This window comes from Rhinopithecus roxellana, chromosome 14 (assembly GCF_007565055.1).
Source record: "Rhinopithecus roxellana isolate Shanxi Qingling chromosome 14, ASM756505v1, whole genome shotgun sequence".
Classification (NCBI taxonomy): domain Eukaryota; kingdom Metazoa; phylum Chordata; class Mammalia; order Primates; family Cercopithecidae; genus Rhinopithecus; species Rhinopithecus roxellana.
Genome location: NC_044562.1, coordinates 17,828,215 through 17,852,270, shown reverse-complemented (window position 1 = coordinate 17,852,270; position 24,056 = coordinate 17,828,215). Strand labels below are relative to the sequence as shown.

The window sequence follows — 24,056 nt, the reverse complement described above, 5'->3', positions numbered from 1 at the left end:
CCAGTAGAAACAAAATTTCTAAAAACACAGAGAGAAAGCAGACAGCTGATAGAGGGAAGTCCTTGAGCCCTTGAGGGCAGGGGATGTAGAATGCAGCGTAGGCAGAGGGAGCTGCCATGGCCAGGAGGAAGGCCACTGAGGACAGGAGGCAGGCAAGCATGTAGGGTGAGTATATGGGAGCGGGAAGACGGTGGGGAGGTTTCTCTCAAATGGCTTTTATCAGGAGATAAAGTTATCTAATAAAAATGAGATGGTGGCTCTGACTCCAGGGAAGAACAGGAGGACAAGGGAAGTAGAAGCTTGTAGGGGAGCACTGCTGGCCCAGATGAGACTGGAGCTACAAGCTTAGAATGAAATCAAGCTGCCCCTGAGGTGGGGTATCTGCCAGCACCCCAAAATAGGGGAGGAGCATGGGACATATATTAATTGACTCAGGGTAGAAATTTCTTTTTTTTTTTTTTTTTCTGTGATGGAGTCTCGCTCTGTCGCCCAGGCTGGAGTGCAGTGGCCGGATCTCAGCTCACTGCAAGCTCCGCCTCCCAGGTTCGCGCCATTCTCCTGCCTCAGCCTCCAGAGTAGCTGGGACTACAGGCGCCCGCCACCTCGCCCGGCTAATTTTTTGTATTTTTAGTAGAGACGGGGTTTCACCGTGTTAGCCAGGATGGTCTCGATCTCCTGACCTCGTGATCCGCCCGTCTCGGCCTCCCAAAGTGCTGGGATTACAGGCTCGAGCCACCACGCCCGGCCTTCAGGGTAGAAATTTCTAGGGAGCAGGTGACAGAGGGGCTGGGAAGATCAGAGATTTAGGGAGAGTGGCAAGAGTGGTAAGTTGGTCCATGTGGGATAGGATGCATCCGAAAGGAGATTTTGAAGGGGACCGATAGATTTGGGAGAAAGTAGAGAAATCAGAGAGCTGGAGATGTTATTGAGGGGAAAAGAACCTAAGAATAGGGCAAGTAACTGAGTGAGGAGTTCCACGCACATTGTCACGGGAGAAGGAACACTTGTTCCACGCACGTTGTCACGGGAGAAGGAACACTTGTTCCACGCACGTTGTCACGGGAGAAGGAACACTTGTTCCACGCACGTTGTCACGGGAGAAGGAACACTTGTTCCACGCACGTTGTCACGGGAGAAGGAACACTTGTTCCACGCACGTTGTCACGGCAGAAGGAACACTTGTTCCACGCACGTTGTCACGGGAGAAGGAACACTTGTTCCACGCACGTTGTCACGGGAGAAGGAACACTTGTTCCACGCACGTTGTCACGGGAGAAGGAACACTTGTTCCACGCACGTTGTCACGGGAGAAGGAACACTTGTTCCACGCACGTTGTCACGGGAGAAGGAACACTTGTTCCACGCACGTTGTCACGGCAGAAGGAACACTTGTTCCACGCACGTTGTCACGGGAGAAGGAACACTTGTTCCACGCACGTTGTCACGGGAGAAGGAACACTTGTTCCACGCACGTTGTCACGGGAGAAGGAACACTTGTTCCACGCACGTTGTCACGGGAGAAGGAACACTTGTTCCACGCACGTTGTCACGGGAGAAGGAACACTTGTTCCACGCACGTTGTCACGGCAGAAGGAACACTTGTTCCACGCACGTTGTCACGGGAGAAGGAACACTTGTTCCACGCACGTTGTCACGGGAGAAGGAACACTTACAGACTTTTTTTTGTTTTTTTTGTTTTTTTTGAGAGAGAGTTTTGCTTTTGTTGCCCAGGCTGGAGTGCAATGGCACAATCTCAGCTCACCACAACCTCCACCTCCTGGGTTCAAGTGATTCCCTTGCCTCAGCCTCCCGAGTAGCTGGGATTGCAGGCATGCACCTTTATGCCCAGCTAATTTGTATTTTTAGTAAAGACGGGGTTTCTCCATGTTGGCCAGGCTGGTCTTGAACTCCTGACCTCAGGTGATCCACCTGCCTTGGCCTCCCAAAGTACTGGGATTACAGGTGTGAGCCACTGCACTCAGCTCCACCTATGGACTTCTTAAGGCAGGTAAATACCTGGGACCTGAGTATCCAGGACCAGCTGGGAGGTTGAGGTCCCAGGAGTAGGGATGGAGAGAAGCCCATAAGCCAGGGGTCCAGGCTCTTTAACAAATGCCAGATAGGGGGCCAGGTACAGTGGCTCATGCCTGTAATCCTATCACTTTGTGAGGCCAAGGCAGGAGGATCACTTGAGTCCAGGAGTTCGAGACCAGCCTGGGCAACATAGCCGGACCCCATTTCTACAAAAATTTTTAAAAACTAGCTGTGGAGGCACATACTTGTGGTTCCAGCTCCTTGGGAGGCTGAGGTGGGAGGACTGCTTGAACCTGGAAGGTCAAGGCTGCAGTGAGCTGTGATTGCACCATTGCACTCCAGCCTGGGCAAGAGTGAGATCCTGTCTGGGGGAAAAAAAAAAAAAAAGCCAGATAGGGTTCTAGATGACCACAGTTGAGTGGGGAAGGGTAGGGCCAGATGGCATGAGCCTCCGAGGAGCCAGGAGTTAGATGTGTGAGAGTGCAGCTGTGACACTGACTGCTTCCACTCCTACAGAAGAATGCAGCTGAAAGCAGAGCTCGGGCCTGTACCTCACTCACCCAGAGCCGAAAGGCTCAATCATAATGACCTGAAGTTCAGAGGCCCCTTGCCTAGCCAGTCTCCCCGTCCTTAACCCCAACTTTGATCTCCATGCCTGGACCCTCTTCCCACTGCCCTGCATTGTCATCGGCTGCACTGTCATCCTCAAAGTCACTCTATAACTTTAGTCACTCATCCTTTCCAAAATAGTCCCCAAGTTTCCTCTGCAGAAGAGCCTGGCCCTGCCCTGCCATCTCACTCATCCTCCAGAGGCCTGTTGTGAGAGCCCCCTGGTCCTCACCACCACACTCTCACCCACATTTATAGTCAAGTCTCTCTTATTAAAGGAGGGAATCTGAATCTGGGTTTGCCGTCTAAGTTGGCTTTCTCAGAGGCTACCAGAGCCACAAGACCTCACTGCCCTGCCCTAAAGCCACTCCGTCTTCACCTCTTTGCTCTGCTGCAGCTGTTGGAACTCAGTCTCACTCATTAGCAGTCCCAAGACTTCCGCACTGAGGCTGTCCTGAGGATCTCCAGAGGTAAGATCTGCCTCTCCTTCCCGGAATAGCTAGGGTTTTTTTCCAGCCTTCTATGAGCCTGGCAGAAAGGAAGAGGGACCTTGCATTGAGAAATCAACTCAGCCATGCTCACATGTTGCTGAGAGAACTCACCAGCTAGCAAAGCCCATCAGTGCACTCCTTGAGGAATCAAATAAACACAACCTGAGCCTGAAGACTAAAAGCTGTTTAGGGCTTACTGTTGAGTGGGAGAGGGAGGGCAGAGAGCAGGATACACTATGGTCCATCCACAATGCATTCAACAACATAAAATCGCACATCGAAAATTGAAAGAAGGCCAGGCAAGGTGGCTCACGCCTGTAATCCCAGCACTTTGGGAGGCGAGGGGGGCGGATTACCTGAAGTCAAGAGTTCAAGACCAGTCTAGCCAACATGGAGAAACCTTGTCTCTACTAAAAATACAAAATTATCCAGGCGTGGTGGCACATGCCTGTAATCCCAGCTACTCGGGAGGCTGAGGCAGGAGAATCGCTTGAACCCGGGAGGCGGAGGTTGTGATGAGCCGAGATCGCGCCACTGCACTCTAGCCCAGGCAACAAGGGCAAAACTCCGTCTCAAAAAAGAAAAGAAAATTGAAAGAAAGCATGCCTAAATATTTACAGGACTTTTCTCTGCTGAGATTACAAGTATTTCCCCAAAATTTCATTTTTGTTTTTTTTTTTTTTTTGAGATGGAGTCTTGCTCTGTCGCCAGGCTGGAGTGCAGTGGCGCGATCTCAGCTCATTGCAACCTCCACCTCCCGGGTTCAAGCGATTCTCCTGCCTCAGTCTCCCCAGTGGCTGGGAATACAGGCGTCCGCCACCATGCCCGGCTAATTTTTTGTATTTTTAGTAGAGACGGGGTTTCACTGTGTTAGCCAGGATGGTCTCGATCTCCTGACCTTGTGATCCACCTGCCTTGGCCTCCCAAAGTGCTGGGATTACAGGCATGAGCCACCGTGCCCGGCCCAAAATTTCTTTATAAAAATAGCCAAATATTCTACAACAGTATACATTCATATTTTTTTTTTTTTTTTTTTTTTTGAGACGGACTTTCGCTCTTGTCACCCAGGCTGGAGTGCAATGCTGTGATCTCAGCTCACTACAACTTCTGCCACTTGGGTTCAAGCAATTGTCCTGCCTCAGTCTCCTGAGTAGCTAGGACTACAGGTGCCTGCCACCACGCCCAGCTGATTTTCGTATTTTTAGTAGAGACCAGATTTCACCATGTTGGCCAAGCTGGTCTCAAACTCCTGACCTCAGGTGATCTGCCTGTCTCAGCCTCCCAAACTGCTGGGATTACAGGTGTGAGCCAACACACCTGGCTAGCCTAATTTTTTAAGATACGGCTTCTACAGTAGTGAGTAGTCATGTCACTATGTCAGTGGAAAAACACCGTTTGAGTCACAGACCTAAGACTCTGCTGGCGGCTACAGGCCTTGTCCCTGGAAAAATGCTCATCTGCTCTTTCACACATCGACACCCCATTTTGCACTCCCCTGGGTGCCCCAATGTCATGGGAACAAGCATCCCTGCCTGTAAGAGGCAGAATGTTTCTGGGCCAGCCACACTGATTATAAGCTGACCAACAATGTTGGAACTTCAAAAGAAATGTGTAAATCCAAATAGAAGCACCACAAAAAAGTCCAGAGGCTAGTAATGGCTCTGACACCCAGCCTGTACAGGGAAGGGGGTTAGTTACCCTGGCCTGAACCCCAAGATGACTGTGGCAGGTCTACCGTGCTTAGGGATAGGGTCACACTAGGTGTCCAAATATTCAGTTCATCCAGCTGACTCCTTTGTTCACATCCCAGGCTCATAAGTGCCTTTAAGAAAAATGTGGCTTCTTTTAAGGCAGAGGTTTATAAACTTGAATAAAGGCCAGAAAGGTGAGGTGTGAAAAACCACCAAAAGTATAATCCAACTTTATTTTATATGGTATAAGATTTAACAAACATATATAATGCCATAGATTGTACTCTAAATTTCATATTGAAAAAATATAATTTGAAAATAGAAATAATTATCTCAAGTTTCACAGTTTATTACTTCTCAGATTTGAAATCCAAAATCTAACATTCCTTTCTTATGGCCCAAGGTGTCAATCAACGTCAGGTTGTGAATCTTGTATAGCAACGTGCAGCAGAGAATTCATCTTTCTTTTAACTGGGAGCAATATTTAGTTTTACTTAGTTTCATAAGAGAAAATAGCTGCTCAGCCGGGCGCGGTGGCTCAAGCCTGTAATCCCAGCGCTTTGGGAGGCCGAGACGGGCGGATCACGAGGTCAGAAGATCGAGACCATCCTGGCTAACATGGTGAAACCCCGTCTCTACTAAAAATACAAAAAACTAGCCGGGTGAGGTGGCGGGCGCCTGTAGTCCCAGCTACTCGGGAGGCTGAGGCAGGAGAATGGCGTAAACCCGGGAGGCGGAGCTTGCAGTGAGCTGAGATCCGGCCACTGCACTCCAGCCCGGGCGACAGAGCGAGACTCCGTCTCAAAAAAAAAAAAAAAAAAAAAAAAAAAAAGAGAAAATAGCTGCTCATAAACATAGGTACTTCCAAACATGCACAGAATCTCTGCACAATGTTTTTTATATTTAGGGTAACCATTACCTAGGTATCTGTAGCATTCTGGGATTCCCACATCATCATATTTAGTTTTCAGTATAGTGTGGCACTGCAATTCAATAATTTCCATTTGCAGCTCTTCATTCACATGATTAATACTCATCGAGAAAGGTGAACTGAACAATATCAGTTCATTTTCATAAAGTTTGAAATCAGAGAATCTTTTTTGGAATTCAGTCTTCAATTCTTTAATTTTTGGAATATAGTTCAAGCCATCGCTTTCTTTTTCAGAAACTAATTTCAGGGTAGGGAAGTGGGCCAGATTGTTCCTTGTCAAATGAGTTTCCCAAAGACATAATTTTGCTAGGAATTAGTAAATTGAATCATGCATTTGTGTAACCACTTGTGAACGCCTTTGCAGAGAAATATCCAATGTATTTAGATGTGTTGTCATGTCAATCAAAAAGGCTAAGTCTTTGACCCAATTTTTGCTAGTGAGCTGAGGCACAGATTTTCCTTTAGAAGACATGAAAAAGTCAATTTCTTCCAACAGTTCAAAAAACTGCTTTAGCACCATACCACGACTCAGCCACTTCACTTCCATGTCACAGAACAGGCTTCCATATTGTGCATCTAACTCACTGAACAAAGTGTTGAACTTTCTATGGTTTGAGCCATGGGAATGTATCCAGGTTATGCTGTGAATTACTGTGTCCATGACGGGATCCATTTTTAACTTTTTAGCACAAAGTGACTCCTGGAGAATGAGGCCATGCACACACTTAAGTTCTGTGTTTTTGCAAAGCCCTGCCACCTTAGATTTCAGTTTTGTACCAAGTTGTTTAACACCAACCATTGCAGAATTACCATCTGTGCTAACACTTACTAATTTTGACCAGTCTACATTAAATTTTTAAAGACTTTTCTCAACACATAAAAATATGTCATTTCCTGATGCTGTGCCTGTTATGAATACCATATCTAAAAGTTCTTTGGTCACATCAAAATTTCATCATGGCCGGGCACGGTGGCTCATGCCTGTAATCCCAGCACTGGGAGAGGCCGAGGCGGGTGGATCACGAGGTCAGGAGATCGAGACCATCCTCGCTAACACGGTGAAACCCCGTCTCTACTAAAAAATACAAAAAACTAGCCGGGTGTGGTGGGGGGCGCCTATAGTCCCAGCTGCTCGGGAGGCTGAGGCAGGAGAATGGTGTGAACCCGGGAGGCGGAGCTCGCAGTAAGCCGAGATCACGCCACTGCACTCCAACCTGGGCGACAGAGTGAGACTCCGTCTCATAAAAAAAAAAAAAAGTTTCATCAACACCACGAATGAACACAGACAACCAGGGAGCATTATTTATATCAGTGTTCTCATGAGCTGTGATAGAGAAAGCCACAAATGATTTCACTTTTTCTTGAAACCTGTAAGTTTTCAGCCATATCATCAACAGGCTGAGCAACAATATTACCAGTCAGTCTTATATTTGCAAACGCTTGTCTCTGTCAAGGGCACATAATTTCTGCTGCACTCAACAAGCATTCTTTTATCAACTCCCCATCTGTAAAAGGTTTTGATGCCCGGGCAATTTTCTCACTTAATATACAGCTACACTTCATAGCAGCATCACCTATTTTATTCACATTCAAAAGCAAATCATGTTGAAATCTCAGTCTTTTTCTCAGTTCGTTAAGTTTTTTTGTCACACATCTTTTCTATATATCTATCGTGGTTCTTGCTATGGTTTGTTTCACAATGGTGTCTTAGGGTATGCTCTTTCAACACAGACTTTGTTTGCATATTAAACATGTAGGAACATTCTTTACCTCCACAAAAAAATAGTCTCTCTCCCATTTTTCTTGAAAAGTGTGGTTGTCTTGTTCTATACTTTGTCTTTCCACTTGTGAAAGAGACAAATGCATAAGAAATATCAAAATGTCATCTTTTTCTCTTTTTCCCCGAGGCAGAGTCTCGCTCTGTCACCTAGGATGGAGTGCAGTGGTGCAATCTTGGCTCACTGCAACCTCTACTTCCCGGGTTCAAGAAATTCTCCTGCCTCAGCCTCCCGAGTAGCTGGGATTACAGGTATGCGCCATCATGCCCAGCTAATTTTTGTATTTTTAATAGAGACGGGGTTTCACCATGTTGGCCAGGCTGGTTTCGAACTCCTGACCTCATGATCTGCCCTCCTAAGCCTCCCACAGTGCTGTGATTACAGGCATGAACCACCATGCCCAGCCATGTCATCTTTACAATATATTTTAAAAAGGGCCATTTTGTAAGAAAAAACTATTAACTCTATGTTTAAAAGTGTAAGTGTTGTGCTGTTCCCACCGCTGTTGGTGTGGTGACCCTCAGGAACTGTGGGGTTTACCAGCAAACAAGAGCAAAGGCCACACCTAAAAGGAAGCAGCTACTTCTCATCGCCAGCCAACTGCTGCCATGGGAATGCAGCCACGGCGCCACCAGATTTTCTTTCCTTTTTCTTTGAGACAGATAGGGTCTCACTCTGTCGCCTTGGCTGGAGTGCAGTGGCACCATCATGGCTCACTGTAGCCTCGATCTCCCAGGCTCAGGCAATCCTCACACCTCAGCCTCCTGAGTTAGCTGGGACTACAGGTATGCATGCAACACCACGCCCAGCTAATTTTTTTTTGTACAGACGGGGTCTCGCCATGTTGCCCAGGCTCGTCTTGAACTCCTGGGCTCAAGTGATCCACCCACCTCAGCCTCTAAAGTGCTGGGATTACAAGTGTGAACCATTGCACCTGTGCAGATTTTCTGTTGTATCAAAAGAAGCTGGAAATCCAGTGTTTTATGTGAAATTTTTTGATTTTTTGAAATACTCATAACAAATCCAATGGTCTCTTACTGTATAAGCCAACATGTTTGCCGATTAGATAAGGCAAATTAGGGACACTGGTTTGGGGTCACTGGTTTAAACCTGCAAAAACACTACTTGAAGAAAATTAATATCTGAAGAGAATTAAATAACTAATTCTGAAACCACAGGTATAAGAGCTTATTCAAACAAAATCCTAGAGGGTGACCAAAAAAGAAAAAATAAACTGATGAGTTTCCTTTTTTTTGTTTTGAGACAAGAGGTCTGGCTCTGTCACCCAGGCTGGAGTACAGTGGTGTGATCTCGGCTGGGCGTGGTGGTGGGCGCCTGTAATCCCAGCTACTCGGGAGGCTGAGGCAGGAGAATCGCTTGAACCCAGGAGGCAGAGGTTTCAGTGAGCCAAGATTGTGCCACTGCACTCCAGCCTGGGTGACAGAGCGAGACTCCGTCTAAAATAATAATCATAATAATTAATAAAATAAAAAATAAAGTGTTGTGTGGCCTTCCCATCTGTAGTTCAGCTACTCGGGAGGCTGAGGTGGGAGGATCATCTGAGCCCAGGAAATTGAGACTGCTGCAAGCCATGATTGTGCCACTGCAATCCTGCCTGGGCGAAGGGAGTGAGACCCTGTCTCAAAATAATAATAAAAGAATAAAGTGCCGAGTGCCCCTAACCTCATACCAGCCCCTTCCTTGGGATCCCCCTGTGACAATCCTGGTAAATCTCAAACCACAGAGCTCTGGGACCCCTCACCTCTCCAGGTACTGTTTTTTCTATCTCTATTTTCTTGCCCCTGGCTTTTCTCTCCAATATGGTCCAGAACTATGGCAAGCCCATCAATCTCTGTTCCCTGCTTTTCTTCCAAGGCTCTCTCTGCCTCAGCTTGTAACTTGAATTCAATATATGCGATTCTGCCATTGTGGCGATGAGGTGAGGGAGAGAAGAACAGTTAGCATTTAGGGCCACAGACTGTTATTTGTCTTCTGAATCAGTAATATACGAGATTCAAAATCCAAAAAGTAGAAAAGGATATGGTTTAGAACACGTAGAAAAAGGAAAAAAAAAAAAAAAAAAAAGGATATGGTGCAGTCTTCCTTATATTCCTATTCCAGGCCACCCAATTTCTAACCATAGAGGCAACATTCTATATATACAAAAACAAATGTATATACACATACAACTTTTCTTAAAAAGCTTGAGATATAATTTACATATCATAAAATTCACCCATTTAAACTTTACAATAGGCCGGGCGCGATGGCTCAAGCCTGTAATCCCAGCACTTTGGGAGGCCGAGACGGGTGGATCACGAGGTCAGGAGATCGAGACCATCCTGGCTAACACGGTGAAACCCCGTCTCTACTAAAAATACAAAAAACTAGCCGGGCGAGGTGGCGGGCGCCTGTAGTCCCAGCTACTCGGGAGGCTGAGGCAGGAGAATGGCGTGAACCCGGGAGGCGGAGCTTGCAGTGAGCTGAGATCCGGCCACTGCACTCCAGCCTGGGCGACAGAGCGAGACTCCGTCTCAAAAAAACAAAAAAAACTTTACAATGGTTTCTAATATGTTTACACAACTGTATGATCATCATTGTAAACTAACTTTGGAACATTTTTTTTTTTTTTTTTTGAGATGGAGTCTCACTCTGTCACCCAAGCTGGAGTGCACCGGCCAGATCTCAGCTCACTGCAAGCTCCGCCTCCCGGGTTCACGCCATTCTCCTGCCTCAGCCTCCCGAGTAGCTGGGACTACAGGCACCCGCCACCTCGCCCAGCTAGTTTTTTTGTATTTTTTAGTAGAGACGGGGTTTCACCGTGTTAGCCAGGATGGTCTCGATCTCCTGACCTTGTGATCTGCCCGCCTTGGCCTCCCAAAGTGCTGGGATTACAGGCTTGAGCCACCGCGCCCGGCCGGAACATTTTTATTGTCCCCAAAAGTACCCATCGGCAGTCACTCCTCATTCCTCCCAACCCATTCTCACTCCCAGCCACAAGCAAGTACTGCTCTGGTTTCTGTCTGTATAGATTTGGCTATACTGGACATGTCATATATGGAATGACATACCACACTTTATCAATCCATCAACTGATAGACATTTTGGGTCATTTCTACTTTTTGACTATTAAATAATGCTGACATGAACATTTGTAGGAAAGTATGAACATATGTTTTCATTTCTTTGAGGTAGATACTTAAAACAATTGCTGGACCATATGGCAATTCTATGTTTAACATTTTGAGAAACTGTCAAACTTTTCCAAAGCAACTGAACTATTTTACATTCCCACCAATAACATATGAGGGCTCTACCTTTTCCACATCCTTGTCAACATTTACTACTGCTTGCCTTTTTTATTCTAGCCATTCTAATGAATGTGAAGTGCATCACATCATGGTTTTGATCTGCATTTCCCTAACGACTAATGTTGAAGCATCTTTTCGCGTGCTTATCGGCCATTCATATGCTTGTTTGGAGAAACGTCCACTCGAATCCTTTGCCCATTTTTTAATTGGATTGCCTTTTTATTGTTGAATTGTACTATGAGTTATTTATATATTTGGACACAAGTCCCTTATAGAATATATGATTTGCAAATATTTTCTTCCAGTCTATAGATTTTTTCTTTTTTTTTTTTTTTGAGACAAAGTTTCACTCTCATTGCCCAGGCTGGAGTGCAATGGCGCAGTCTCAGCTCATTGCAATCTCTACCTCCCAGGTTCAAGTGATTCTCCTGCCTCAGTCTCCCAAGTAGCTAGGATTACAGGTGCTCACCACCACGTCTGGCTAATTATGTATTTTTAGTAGAGACAGCGTTTTGCCATGTTGGCCAAGGTGGTCTCTAACTCCTGACCTCAGGTGATCCACCCACTTCGGCCTCCCAAAGTGCTGGGATTACAGGCATGAGCCACTGTGCCCAGACAGTCTATAGATTTTCTTTTGACTTTTTAAATATGGCCTTTGAAACACAAACATTTTTTATTTTGATTAAGCCCAACTTCTCAATTTTCTTTAATCACTTGTGCACAAAGTGTGTTTTCTTCTAAGGATTTTATGTTTTAGCTCTTACATTTAGGTCTTTGATCCATGTTGAGTTATTTTTTGTGTACAGTGTGTTCTCCATTATGTTTTTACATAAAAAGCAGAATACTGTACACACTGTTTGTCTTTTTTCATTTAATATACACTTTGTCTTTTTTCTCTCAATGATGTATACTGGAGATTATTTCCCATCAGTACACAAAATGTGATTTCATTCCTTTTTACAGCTATATAGAAAAATATCTTATGGATCTGCCAGACAATTTTAGCCACCTGTTGCTTGATATTCAAGTTAATTCTAATTTTGCATCAAACAACTTTGCAATACATTATTTCACACTTGTCTGAGACTATCTGTAGGATAAATTCTTAGGAGTGGAACTGTAAGACAAAATGATAATTGCAACTGTAACTTTCATAGATACGGCTAAGTACCTAATCTCCATAGAGATTTCTCCAATTTCACTTCCAATAACAAAGTATGAGCATGCCAGTTTTTTTACCCTCTTCTCCACTGTGCTAACAAACCTTTTGATCTGTGACTACTTGATAGGTAAAAAGTTGTATCTCAGTGTAGATTTCATTTACAATTCTTTTACTACGAGTGAGGATGAGTACCTTTTCCTATGCTTAAAACTCTTTTTCTGTCTGTCCATAACCTGCCTACATTTCTCCTAAGTTGTTGGTATTTTTCTTACTCATTTGTTAGGTGCACTTTTATTTTATTTTATTTATTTATTTTTCTGAGACAGAATCTTGCTCTGTTGCCCAGGCTGGAGTTCAATGGCGTGATCTCGGCTCACCGCAACCTCTGCCTCCGAGGTTCAAGTGATTCTCCTGCCTCAGTTTCCCGAGTAGCTGGGATTACAGGTGCCTGCTACCACACCTGGCTAATTTTTTCTATTTTTAGTAGAGACAGAGTTTCACCATGCTGGCCAGGCTGGTCTGGAACTCCTGACCTCAGGTGATCTACCCGTCTCTGACTCCCAAAGTGCTGGGATTACAGGCGTGAGCCACCACGCCTGTCCTTCATAAGGTTTCACCACGGGGACACACTTTATTTTTATTTATTTATTATTTATTTGAGATGGACTCGCTCTGTCACCCAGGCTGGAGTGCAGTGGCGCAATCTCAGCTTACTGCAAACTCCGCCTCCCGGGTTCACACCATTCTCCTGCCTCAGCCTCCCTAGTAGCTAGGACTACAGGCGCCCACCACCACGCCCAGCTAATTTTTTATATTTTTAGTAGAGACGGGGTTTCACTGTGGTCTCAATCTCCTGACCTGCAACCTCCCAAAGTGCTGGGATTACAGGCGTGAGCCACCGCGCCCGGCCACTATTATTATTTTTTAAGACGGAGTTTCACTCTTGTTGCCCAGGCTGGAGTGCAATGGTGCAATCTCGGCTCACTGCAACCTCCGCCTCCCAGGTTCAAGTGATTCTCATGCCTCAGACTCCCGAGTAGCTGGGACTACAGATGCCTGCCACCACACCCAGCTAATTTTTTGTATTTTTAGTAGAAACAGGGTTTTACCATGTTGGCCAGACTGCTCTCGAACTCCTGACCTCAGGTGATCCACCTGCCTCAGCCTTCCAAAGTGCTGGGATTACAGGTGTGAGCCACCATACCTGGTCTAGCGTACTGTTGTCCACACTGGAGTGCAATGGTGAGGTCTCGGCTCACTGCAACCTCCACCTCCCCAGTTCAAGTGATTCTCATGCCTTTGCCTCCCGAATAGCTATGATTACAGGTGCCTGACACCATGCCTGGCTAATTTTTTGTATTTTTAGTAGAGACAGGGTTTTACCATGTTGGCCAGGCTTATCTCGAACTCCTGACCTCAGGTGATCCACCAGCCTCAGCCTCCCAAAATGCTGGGATTACAAGCGTAAGCCACCACACCCAGCCTCTGGTGCACTTTTATATCAGCAAAACCAGTCTTCAGTTTTGATGAATTACCAACATTTTTTCCTGGTTTGTCACTTGTCTTTTGACTTTGCTTATGGGGATTTTATTTCCCCCATGTAAAACTATATTTCTGCAGTCAAATATATATATATATATATATATATATATATATATATATTTTTTTTTTTTTTTTTTTTTAGACAGAGTTTCCCTTGCTCTTGTCACCCAGACTGGAGTGCAGTGGCATGATTTCGGTTCACTGCAACCTCTGCCTCCCGAGTTCAAGTGATTCTCCTGTCTCAGCCTCCTGAGTAGCTGGGATTATAGGCGTGCACCACAGCATGTAGCTAATTTTCTGTATTTTTAGTAGAGACGAGGTTTTACCATGTGGGCCAGGCTGGTCTCGAACTTCTGACGACAGGTTTTCCCCCTGCCTCGGCCTGCCAAAGTGCTGGGATTATAGGCATGAGCCACTGTGCCTGGTCTGAGTCACATTTTTAAACATAATGCACCACATTCTTTTTTTTTTCTGAGACGAGGTCTCGCTCTGTCACCAGACTGGAGTGCAGTGGCCCAGTCTCGGCTCACTGCAACCTCTGCCTCCCGGGTTCAAGCAATTCCTCTGCCTCAGCCTCCCGAGTAGCTGGGACTACAGGAGCACGCCACCACACCTGGCTCATTTTTTGTATTTTAGTATAGATGGGGTTTCACCATGTTGGCCAGGATGGTCTCAATCTCTTGACCTCATGATACACCGGCCTCGGCCTCCCAAAGTGCTGGGATTACAGGGATGAGCCACCATGCCCAGCCTGCACCACACTCTTTCCTGGCATAGGTACTATGCTTTATCTCACATGGGCGTGGATTCTCTGGTTTCTCGTATCTCCCCTTTACAATCATTCTTTTTTATTATTTTTAATTTAGGACATATCAGATATTAAACTAAAAAAACAGATACTACACTTGATCTTAGCCAAAAGGCTGAGAAGTGATATAATTCTTCAGGTAGAGAAATGATTATAAACATTTAAGTATATTTAATTAAAACCTAATTAAACTTCGAGAAATTATATAACTTTTGGCAGGAATTTGTTTGCTTGTTTTCTGGAGACTAAAGCAGAGTGTTCCCAAATTTCCTCCTGGTAAACACTGCTAACAATGGAATTTATTCTTTCAGATTTGTTTTCCTATATTTATCATGGCTTTCCAGGTCAATACATATAATTCTATCTTATGCTTGTTAGATCTGTAGTATTCTTTCTAGAGATTACGTTCATCAGAACATACTGCTACAGATTATTTTAGAGTTCACCTACACCAACACATTTAGCTCAAATGTATCTATAAACCCAATATTCAATTTTCACCTCAATGACAATCCCTTCAAAATACATTATACTCCACCCTCTCTAATTTCACCACATTCACTCTCTTACTCTACCAAAGCCTAGATACCTAAGGACAGTGTTTCATTAATTGGTTACAACATAAAGTTAACAATTCAATTCTACCTTCTCTTTCGGTACCTGTCCAAGCAAGTTACCAAGTACATTATTCTAGCAGAGTCAGCCCTGGAGAGAGAAGAATGAATGTACACAATCTATGAATAAATTACAATCTTCAATCTTGTACTTGGTAGCAGATTAAGTCTCTATTCCTCTATAGCACCACTACAGTTTTCTAGGAGTTTTGGCTGTCCCTTTATGATGTCTCCTTCGGCTTTGTATGCCTACTGGCAGAAATCTGGATAACTATACTCTTTCCTTCTCTACAATCAGGCATAAGAGATTTGAGAGAATGTAAAGAAATTCCATTATTTTGTATCCAGCAGACATACATTCTTATTCAGTACAAGGGGTAAAACATACCTTTTACTCATCCCATCTTTGCTCACTAATCTGATTTGAAAAGCATCCTCAAACACAAGAAGTGTTTCATGTGGAATGACTTTGTCAGGCAGGTTCTTGAGCAAAAGTGTTTTGGCATTTTGATCTACATAAAAACAAAAGAATATTTTTGGTGAGTTTAGATTTAGTAAGCATCTAAAGTCCCCTAAGATAGAAAAAATACCCCTCAGGCCAGGCGCAGTGGCTCAGGCCGGGTGCAGTGGCTCAGGCTGGGCGCAGTGGCTCACGCCTATAATCCCAGCTTTGGGAGGCCGAGGCGGGCGGATCACAAGGTCAGGAGATGGAGACCATCCTGGCTAACACAGTGAAACCCTATCTCTACTAAAAACACAAAAAATTAGCCGGGCATGCTGGCGGGTGCCTGTGGTACCAGCTACTCGGGAGGCTGAGGCAGGAGAATCGCTTGGACATGGGAGGTGGAGGTTGCAGTGAGCCAAGATTGCACCACTGCACTCTAGTCTGGGCGACAGAGCAAGACTGTCTCAAAAAAAGAAAAAAAGAAAAAACACCCCCCAAAGAGTTGTAAAGTGGAAACAACCACACATCTTCGTTCGTTTAACAAATATTTGAATACATACTCTGGGCTAGGGCCTGTGCTACATGCTCGCTGTGAAAACACAAACTTGGCCTCTGCTCTCAGGAATGCGTTCTTGTTGGAGAGGACTGGTAAATGAAGAGTCATGTAATTATAAACTTTGGTAAGTGCCAGGATGGACAAGTAAAAGGGGCAATGAGGAAGTTCAGTAGAGAAGACTTACCCTACTGTGGGTGTAAGGAAAGAGTTTTCTGATCTGAGGAAGTTATATTTAAGCTGAAACTGGATGGATGGGTTTCAAGTTGCCAGGGACTGAGTCCTGGAAAGAACGTTATGACAGAGAAGGGTGAGCCATGTAGCTCGAGCACAGGAGAGAGGGCAAAGTGCCATGGAAGCAGGTGGCCTATTGGAAACTGAGGACTACTTGCATCAAATTAGAAAGAATGTGATATTCCTGCCTGACCCAGAATCTTCTAGATACATCAATATCTTTGAACAAATTACCTTGTTTGCATACCTTTGTTTCCTTTCTCTTTGGTTTCTTAAATTTAATTTCAAACCCAAGGACTTTTGTATCACTTAGTTCCAGGGCCTTTTCTTGATCATCAGCAGACTTAAAATTCACATAACCAAATCTCCTACAGAGATGTAGAAGAAAAGGAAAAAAGCACACCCAGGTAAGATGAAGCGCCTATGCCTCTGGTTAACTAATCACACTAGCTGTTGGAATAGAAATTAGCACTAAGTCACAAGCAGCTGCCTAATTTAAAATTTAAAACCAAGGCTTCACAAACTGGCAGTCAGTACTGTGAAGTAACTATGGAGAAGTAGTTCTCACCCAAGGAGCAAGTTTGACAATGTCTAGAGACATTTTTGGCTGTTACAAATAGGGAAGCATCTAGTATCTAAAGGGTAGAATCCAGGGAGGTTGCTAAACATCCCACAACGAACTGGACAGCCACCACAACATAGATTGCCCAGCCCAGACCCGGCACGGTGGTTCATGCCTGCAATCCCAGCACTTTGTGAGGCCAAGGTGGGCAGACTGCTTGAGCTCAGGAGTTTGAGACCAGCCGGGTCAACACATATTTCCTGTCTCTACAGAAAATACACACACACACACACACACACACACACACACACACACACACAATTAGCCGGGCATAGTGGTGCACGCCTGTGGTCCCAGCTACTCGGGAGGCTGATGTGGGAAGATGGCTTGAGCTGGAGGGCAGGGGTTGCGGTAAGCCGAGACCGCACCATTGCACTCCAGCCTGGGTGATAGAGCCAGACCCTGTCTCCAAAACAAGAAGAATTGTCCAGTCCAGAATGTCAGTAGTGCTGAAATCAAGAAACCATGTTCTAGAGCAAGGATCGAGAATCAGTGCAGAGTTTGCCTACTGACATCTCTGTTAGTTTTCTGCTTAACAACTGACAAAATTTAACCAAAAGCTATAGCAAGTGTGGCTTGAAATTACCAATTTTGGCTGGGCGCAGTGGTTCATACCTGTAATCCCGGCACTTTGGGAGGCTGAGGTGGGAGGATCGCTTGAGCTCAGGAGTTCAAGATCAGCCTGGGCAACATGGCGAAACCCCATGTGTACAAAAAAGGCATGGTGATGTGTGCCTGCAGTCCCAGCTATTCAGGAGGCTGAGGTGGGAGGACTGTGTGAGCCCAAGTGGCAGAGGTCACAGTGAGCCATGATCACACCACTGCACTCCAGCCTGGGCAATGGAGTGAGACCTTGTTTCAAAAAAAGTTATTTATTTATTTATGTATTTATTTTTGGCTGGGTGCAGTGGCTCACACTTGTAATCCCAGCACTCTGGGAGGCTGAGGCAGGCAGATCACTTGAGACCAGGAGTTCAGGACCAGTCTGCCCAACATGGCAAAACCCCGTCTCTACTAAAAATACAAAAATTAGTCGGGTGTGGTGGCAGGCGCCTGTAATCCCAGCTACTCGGGAGGCTGAGGCAGGAGAACTGCTTGAACCTGGAAGGCAGAGACTGCAGTAAGCTGAGATCGTATCACTGCACTCTAGCCTGAGCGACAGAGGGAGACTGTCTCAAAAAAAAAATTTTTTTTTTTTGCAATTTTTTTTTTTTTTTTTTTTTTTTTTTTTTGAGGCAGAGTCTCGCTTTGTCGCCCGGACTGGAGTGCAGTGGCCAGATCTCAGCTCACTGCAAGCTCCGCCTCCCGAGTTTACGCCATTCTCCTGCCTCAGCCTCCCGAGTAGCTGGGACTACAGGCGCCCGCCACTTCGCCCGGCTAGTTTTTGTATTTTTAGTAGAGACGGGGTTTCACCGTGTTAGCCAGGATGGTCTTGATCTCCTGACCTCGTGATCCGCCCGTCTCGGCCTCCCAAAGTGCTGGGATTACAGGCTTGAGCCACCGCGCCCGGCCTTTTTTTGCAATTTTTAAGAAACAGGCAGGGCACAGCGGCTCACATCTGTAAGCCCAGGACTTTGGGAAGCTGAGGTGGAAGGATCACTTGAGCCCAGGAGTTTGAGACCAGCCTGGGTAAAATAGCGAGACCCTGTCTCTAAGACTCGGAAGATCTTGGGATTATTTTAATATATTGGTTGGGAAAATGGGGTAGCAAAGTTTAATATAACAGATTTACTAAACATGAGCCACTGAAGGATTTTACATATTCACTTTGAACTGCAAGTGACTGAGGTAAAATCCCACCAAAAGGTGAAGAGCAGTAACAAAAGGACCTGAGAAGACAGCAGCCTATGAACCATCATGAAGTAGCATAAAGCTACTGGAACTCCGGCCGGGCGCGGTGGCTCAAGCCTGTAATCCCAGCACTTTGGGAGGCCGAGAAGGGCGGATCACGAGGTCAGGAGATCGAGACCATCCTGGCTAACACGGTGAAACCCCGTCTCTACTAAAAAATACAAAAATCTAGCCGGGCGAGGTGGCGGGCGCCTGTAGTCCCAGCTACTCCGGAGGCTGAGGCAGGAGAATGGCGTAAACCCGGGAGGCGGAGCTTGCAGTGAGCTGAGATCCGGCCACTGCACTCCAGCCCTGGCGACAGAGCGAGACTCCGTCTCCAAAAAAAAAAAAAAAAACAAAAGCTACTGGAACTCCTAAATTCTCCAGGAATAGTAAGTGCTGGCTGATAAGCTCTTAAAAACCTTCTTAGTTTATTGGTACTTACCTGGACAAGCCAACTCTGACACCAACAACTTCGAGATCATTGTTAGCAAAAAATTAACTGAGACCAGCTTTTGGTCCAGCAGCAGTTTTGTTGAAATTCAGGTTTCCAACAAACAGCTGGAATGCTACACATGGTTCAGTTGCTACTCAAAAAGATTAAAAAAAACAAACAAAAACACTCAGTTCAGATAAAGTAGCACTGAAAGAAAACCCACTGAAGATTGTAACACCAAGCTTCTGTGGCAAATCCCATTGTTGCTCGTTTGGGCTAATGGAGACTAAGTTTTTGCCAACGTGACATTCTCCATGCATCTCCTGCGCTTTAAACCACGGCCAATAAGTTACCTTCTAATTTTTGCTTTTTGGCTCCAGGGGAATCTTTCTGATTGGCCATTTCCTTCTTTTGTTTATCAGGTGTTTCTTTGATAGGTTCTGTGAGTGAAAGCCAGAATATTGCATTTGTAATCATCTGCTTGGGCCACTAATGAGTAAACTGGAAACTTTTATATTCCTAAGCTACACTTAATTGTCACAAGACTCATGAGTTGAGTCTGGTCAGGGTACTTCTAAAAGCATTTCTAAATTAGTAAGAAAGTTATTTACATTAATCAAAGAAATACAACAGCCCCTTCTGATGGGCTTCACTTACAACTAGCATTCCATGATGTCAGTCACACTGCTTAACAGGGCTGATCCAGATCATCCGACCTTCCCCCGCTCTTCCTCACTGCCTTTGTCACTGCCACTGTCGCCATCCTGTTCATCATCTTCAACCCTCATGGGAAGGTCTTCTCTAACTTTGGTCCCAGCTTTATTTTTCCCCCCACCCCCAGAATCACAAGGGAAACCACCTAATCAATTACTGTTACACAGACTAGTTAAGAATGACAAATTCTCCTTTCCGAGAACAATTGTTCTTTTATATCCGGCTGTATATAAAAATCTAAGAAAAAATTCACAGCCACTTTAACTTTTTATTTTGAGATAGGGTCTCACTTATGCTGCACAGGCTGGAGTGCAGTGGTGAGATTACGACTCACTACAGCCTCAATCTCCCTGGCTCAATCCATCCTCTTGCCTCGGCCTACCAAGTAGCTGGGATGACAGATATGTGCCACCATACCTGGCTAATTTATTAATTTCTTACAGAGATAGGGTCTTGAACTCCTGGCCTCAAGCAATTCTCCTGCTTCAGCCTCCCAAAGTGCTGGGATTACAGGGTATGAGCCACGATGCCCAGCCTCATTTTAACTTTATTATGAAATAATTTTAAATGTATGGTTCTTGCATTTTAATAACTATAGTGAGAATTACTGCTTTGGTAGCAATACTTTAAATGTTACACAGACTCCATCAAGACAAAAACAAACCACTGAAAGATAAATCTGAGATGACCTACCTGCGTGGATCATAAGCACAAAGACAGAACTCATCAATGTATAGTATTTAAAGAGAAAATTTCTGGGCTACGCATGGTAGCTCATGCCTGTAATCCCAGCACTCTGGAGGCCAAGGTAGGCGGGTCACTTCAGGTCAGGAGTTCAAGACAGCCTGACCAACATGGCCAAACCCCATCTCTATTAAAAATTAAAAAATTAGCCAGTGTGGTGGCGCGTGCCTGTAATCCCAGCTACTCAGGAGGCAGAGGTTGCAGTGAGCCAAGACCACACCAATGCACTCCAGCCTGGGTGACAGAGCAAGATTCTGTCTCAAAAAAAAGAAAAAGAAAAAGGAAGAAAGAAAAAGAAAATCTCTGACTAGGGTCAGGCAGACAGCAAAGGTCAAACAAACATCCACTGAAACTCCTCATCAATGAGGCCAATCCTGAAGAATCAGCCAGGGATTGATTGCCAAGGCGTTTTTCAGAGGGATGGATTTTTAACAGAATCTCTCCCCGAGTGCTAGAATGGCACACACAGCAGCTTGTCTCTAACTCACAGCCACTCACCAGGAATCCCCTGCAGAAGGGTTCTTTACTTTCCTCATCCTGGTCCAATTCACTGTTCCGGTCGTCATTCTCCTGGTGGCTCTCATGGTCCTTGAGCTTGGCTCCCCTCCTGCTTGGTGATATTAACTTCTCAGCAAACACAGGAGCCAGAGACTTCCTCCCCTACTTTCTTTCCTGGGGCAGTAGTATTCTTCCCACAATTCTTATGAGGGACAAGAACCTGGAGGAGAAACAGCAACAATGAAGATGCCTCTTCATGAAGCTACAGTCACACTGAACAGTCGCTAAGTGCAAGATTTGGGTCAGGCATGTAAATCAACAACTATTTCAACTCTCTAAGATGGATTTCTCCTACAGAAATGTAGTAAAAAGTCTTCCAGCACCAGAATGACCTGGCATGCTTGTCTAAAGAAAAAAAAGAAGGCCAGGCCCGGTGGCTCACGCCTGTAATCCCAACACTTTGGGAGGTGGAGGCGGGCGGATCACCTGAGGTCGGGAGATCGAGACCAGCCTGACCAACATGGAGAAACCCCATCTCTACTGAAAATACAAAATTAGCTGGGCATAGTGGTGCGTGCCTGTAATCCTATCTACTCAGGAGGCTGAGGCAGGGAAATTGCTTGAACCCAGGAGGCGGAGGTTGCCGTGAGCCGAGATCATGCCATTGCACTCCAGCCTGGACAACAAGAGTGAAACTCTGTCTCAAGAAAGAAAATTAAAAAAACAGAATGCTGGGCATGGTGGCTCATGTCTGTAATTCCAACACTTGGGAGGCCAAGGTGGGCAGATCACCTGAGACCGGGAGTTCAAGACCAGCCTGGCCAACATGGTGAAACCCTGTCTCTGCTAAAAAAAATAAAATAAAAAATTGGCCGGATATGGTGGTGCACACCTGTAGTCCCAGCTACCCGGGCAGGTGAGGCATGAGAACTGCTTGAACCCAGGAGGTGGAGTCACAGTGAGCTGAGATCACACCACTGCACTCCAGCCTGGGCAACAGAGTGAGACTCTTATCTCAAAAAAAAAAAAAAAAAAGAAAAAGAAAGAAAGAAAAAAAGAAAAATTCTCGGACTTCACTTAGCACTAACAAACCAGAATCTCCACAGGGAAGCATTCAGATTTCTATGAGTACGGACGCTACTGCCCCAAGAGAATATACATCAATTATTCATGTCATTAGAGCCCCAATTCTGACTTTGTATGATAGGTCAGTGTCAAAATGCAGGTGCAAAACACGGTTTATTCAGTGTGCCAGAGGGAAAACTAAAACTACCTTTAGGCTATGTATATAAGGTATATATGAAACATAAATGAATTTTGTGTTTAGACTTGGGTGCCATCCCCAAGATATCTCATTACATATCTGCAAGTATGCCAAAATCCACAAAATCTGAAGTCTAAAACATTTCTGGTCCCAAGCATTTTGGAAGGAATACTCAACTGATAACAGTAAATGCTATCTTATGTTTCTCAACTTAACCAACTGGCTGGATTAAATGACTGTCTCAATTCCAAATAGGTCTTACTATAATAACTTAATGCTTACGAAATGCCAAGCATGAGTGGGCCACTCTGTGGTACCCCTACTAATGTGAGTGTCTCTATTCCTGTGAGCTGAACTGTATCTTTAATAAGAACCTGCTGTGTTGTTTGCTAACCTGTATATGACCATAGTATTTGCAGTTTCAACTGCAGAATTAACTAAACATTATATAGACCAATACAATCAACGCAAAAAGGGCTGGCCGCAGTGGCTCACACCTGTAATCCCAACACTTTGGGAGGCCAAGGCGGGCAGATCACATGAGGTCACGAGTTCGAGACCAGCCTGACCAACATGATGAAACCCCATCTCTTCTAAAAATAAAAAATTAGCCGGGTGTGGTGGCGCATGCCTGTAATCCCAGCTACTTGAGAGGGTGAGGCAAAAGAATTACTTGAACTCAGGAGCTGGAGGTTGCAGTGAGCCAAGATTGTGCCATTGCACTCAAGCCTGGACAACAAGAGTGAGACTCCATCTCAAAAAATAAAAGAAAATAAATGCAAAAAGTTACTGAGTCAATGAAAACAAACTTCAATGCTCTGGAAGTACCTGATAAAGTTTAAAAAACTGCAATCAAATTAAGTGTGCATGAGCAACCATAAAAGAATGGGAAAAGCCATAAAACTGTGGGAATCTGTATTCAAACTGCTTTACTTACTAGGGTGTTAGAATTTTCCTTTTCTTTAAAGAAACGAACTTTAAATTGCAGACAATGCATTATGTGTGTACTTTATGCAGGGAAGATAAGCTACTCCAGCAGCGAACTCGAAGACAAGGCCTTGGTTCCATATCAAAATATTGCCAAAGGAATACATAATTTGTCTTAAATGAAAATCAAAAGGTATGGATGGATGATTTTCATGATTTTCCTACTTTTACTTTTTAAAAAATTGTATATTTTTACAGCATACAACATGTTTTAATATACTTATGGCAAAATGGTTACTACAGTCAAGTAAATTAACAAATCCATCATCCCTAATAAGTGTGTGTGACAAGGGCACCCAAAATCCACTTTTACTTTTGATTAATTAAAACAACTAGACTGAAGAGGGTTGAAGAAAGTGTCTATCACACAACCAGGTGCTCAAAGTGGACAACAAATAAATGCTATCTGCCTCTCAGATCAAGCTGCTTAGGAGAAGACTGAAAAATGAATGGGAAAGGTATAGGGCGTTTGGATTCAGCAGACCTATGTATAACCCTGGCTGTCACTTATTAGTTCTGGAAACATGAGCAAGCTGGTTCATGGCTAAATCTGCTTTCTTGTCTAATTTTAGTATATGTGCTGCCGAAGCGAGCACGCTTTCTTGTCTAAAAAATAGAGCTAATGATGCCTACCTAACCTGGTCACTGTGAGGATGAAATGAAACAATGTGTAAAGCAGTGGTCCCCAACCTTTTTGGCACCAGGGACTGGTTTTGTGGATGACAATTTTTCATGCATCCAGTGGGAGGGAAGAGGGA

The 24,056-nt window shown here is 44.8% G+C and overlaps 1 pseudogene; it reads right to left on the bottom strand.

The window, feature by feature from the left end:
* Window positions 1-14,351: 14,351 nt before the first annotated feature.
* Window positions 14,352-14,484, bottom strand: LOC115893416 (annotated as a pseudogene).
* Window positions 14,485-24,056: the final 9,572 nt, after the last annotated feature.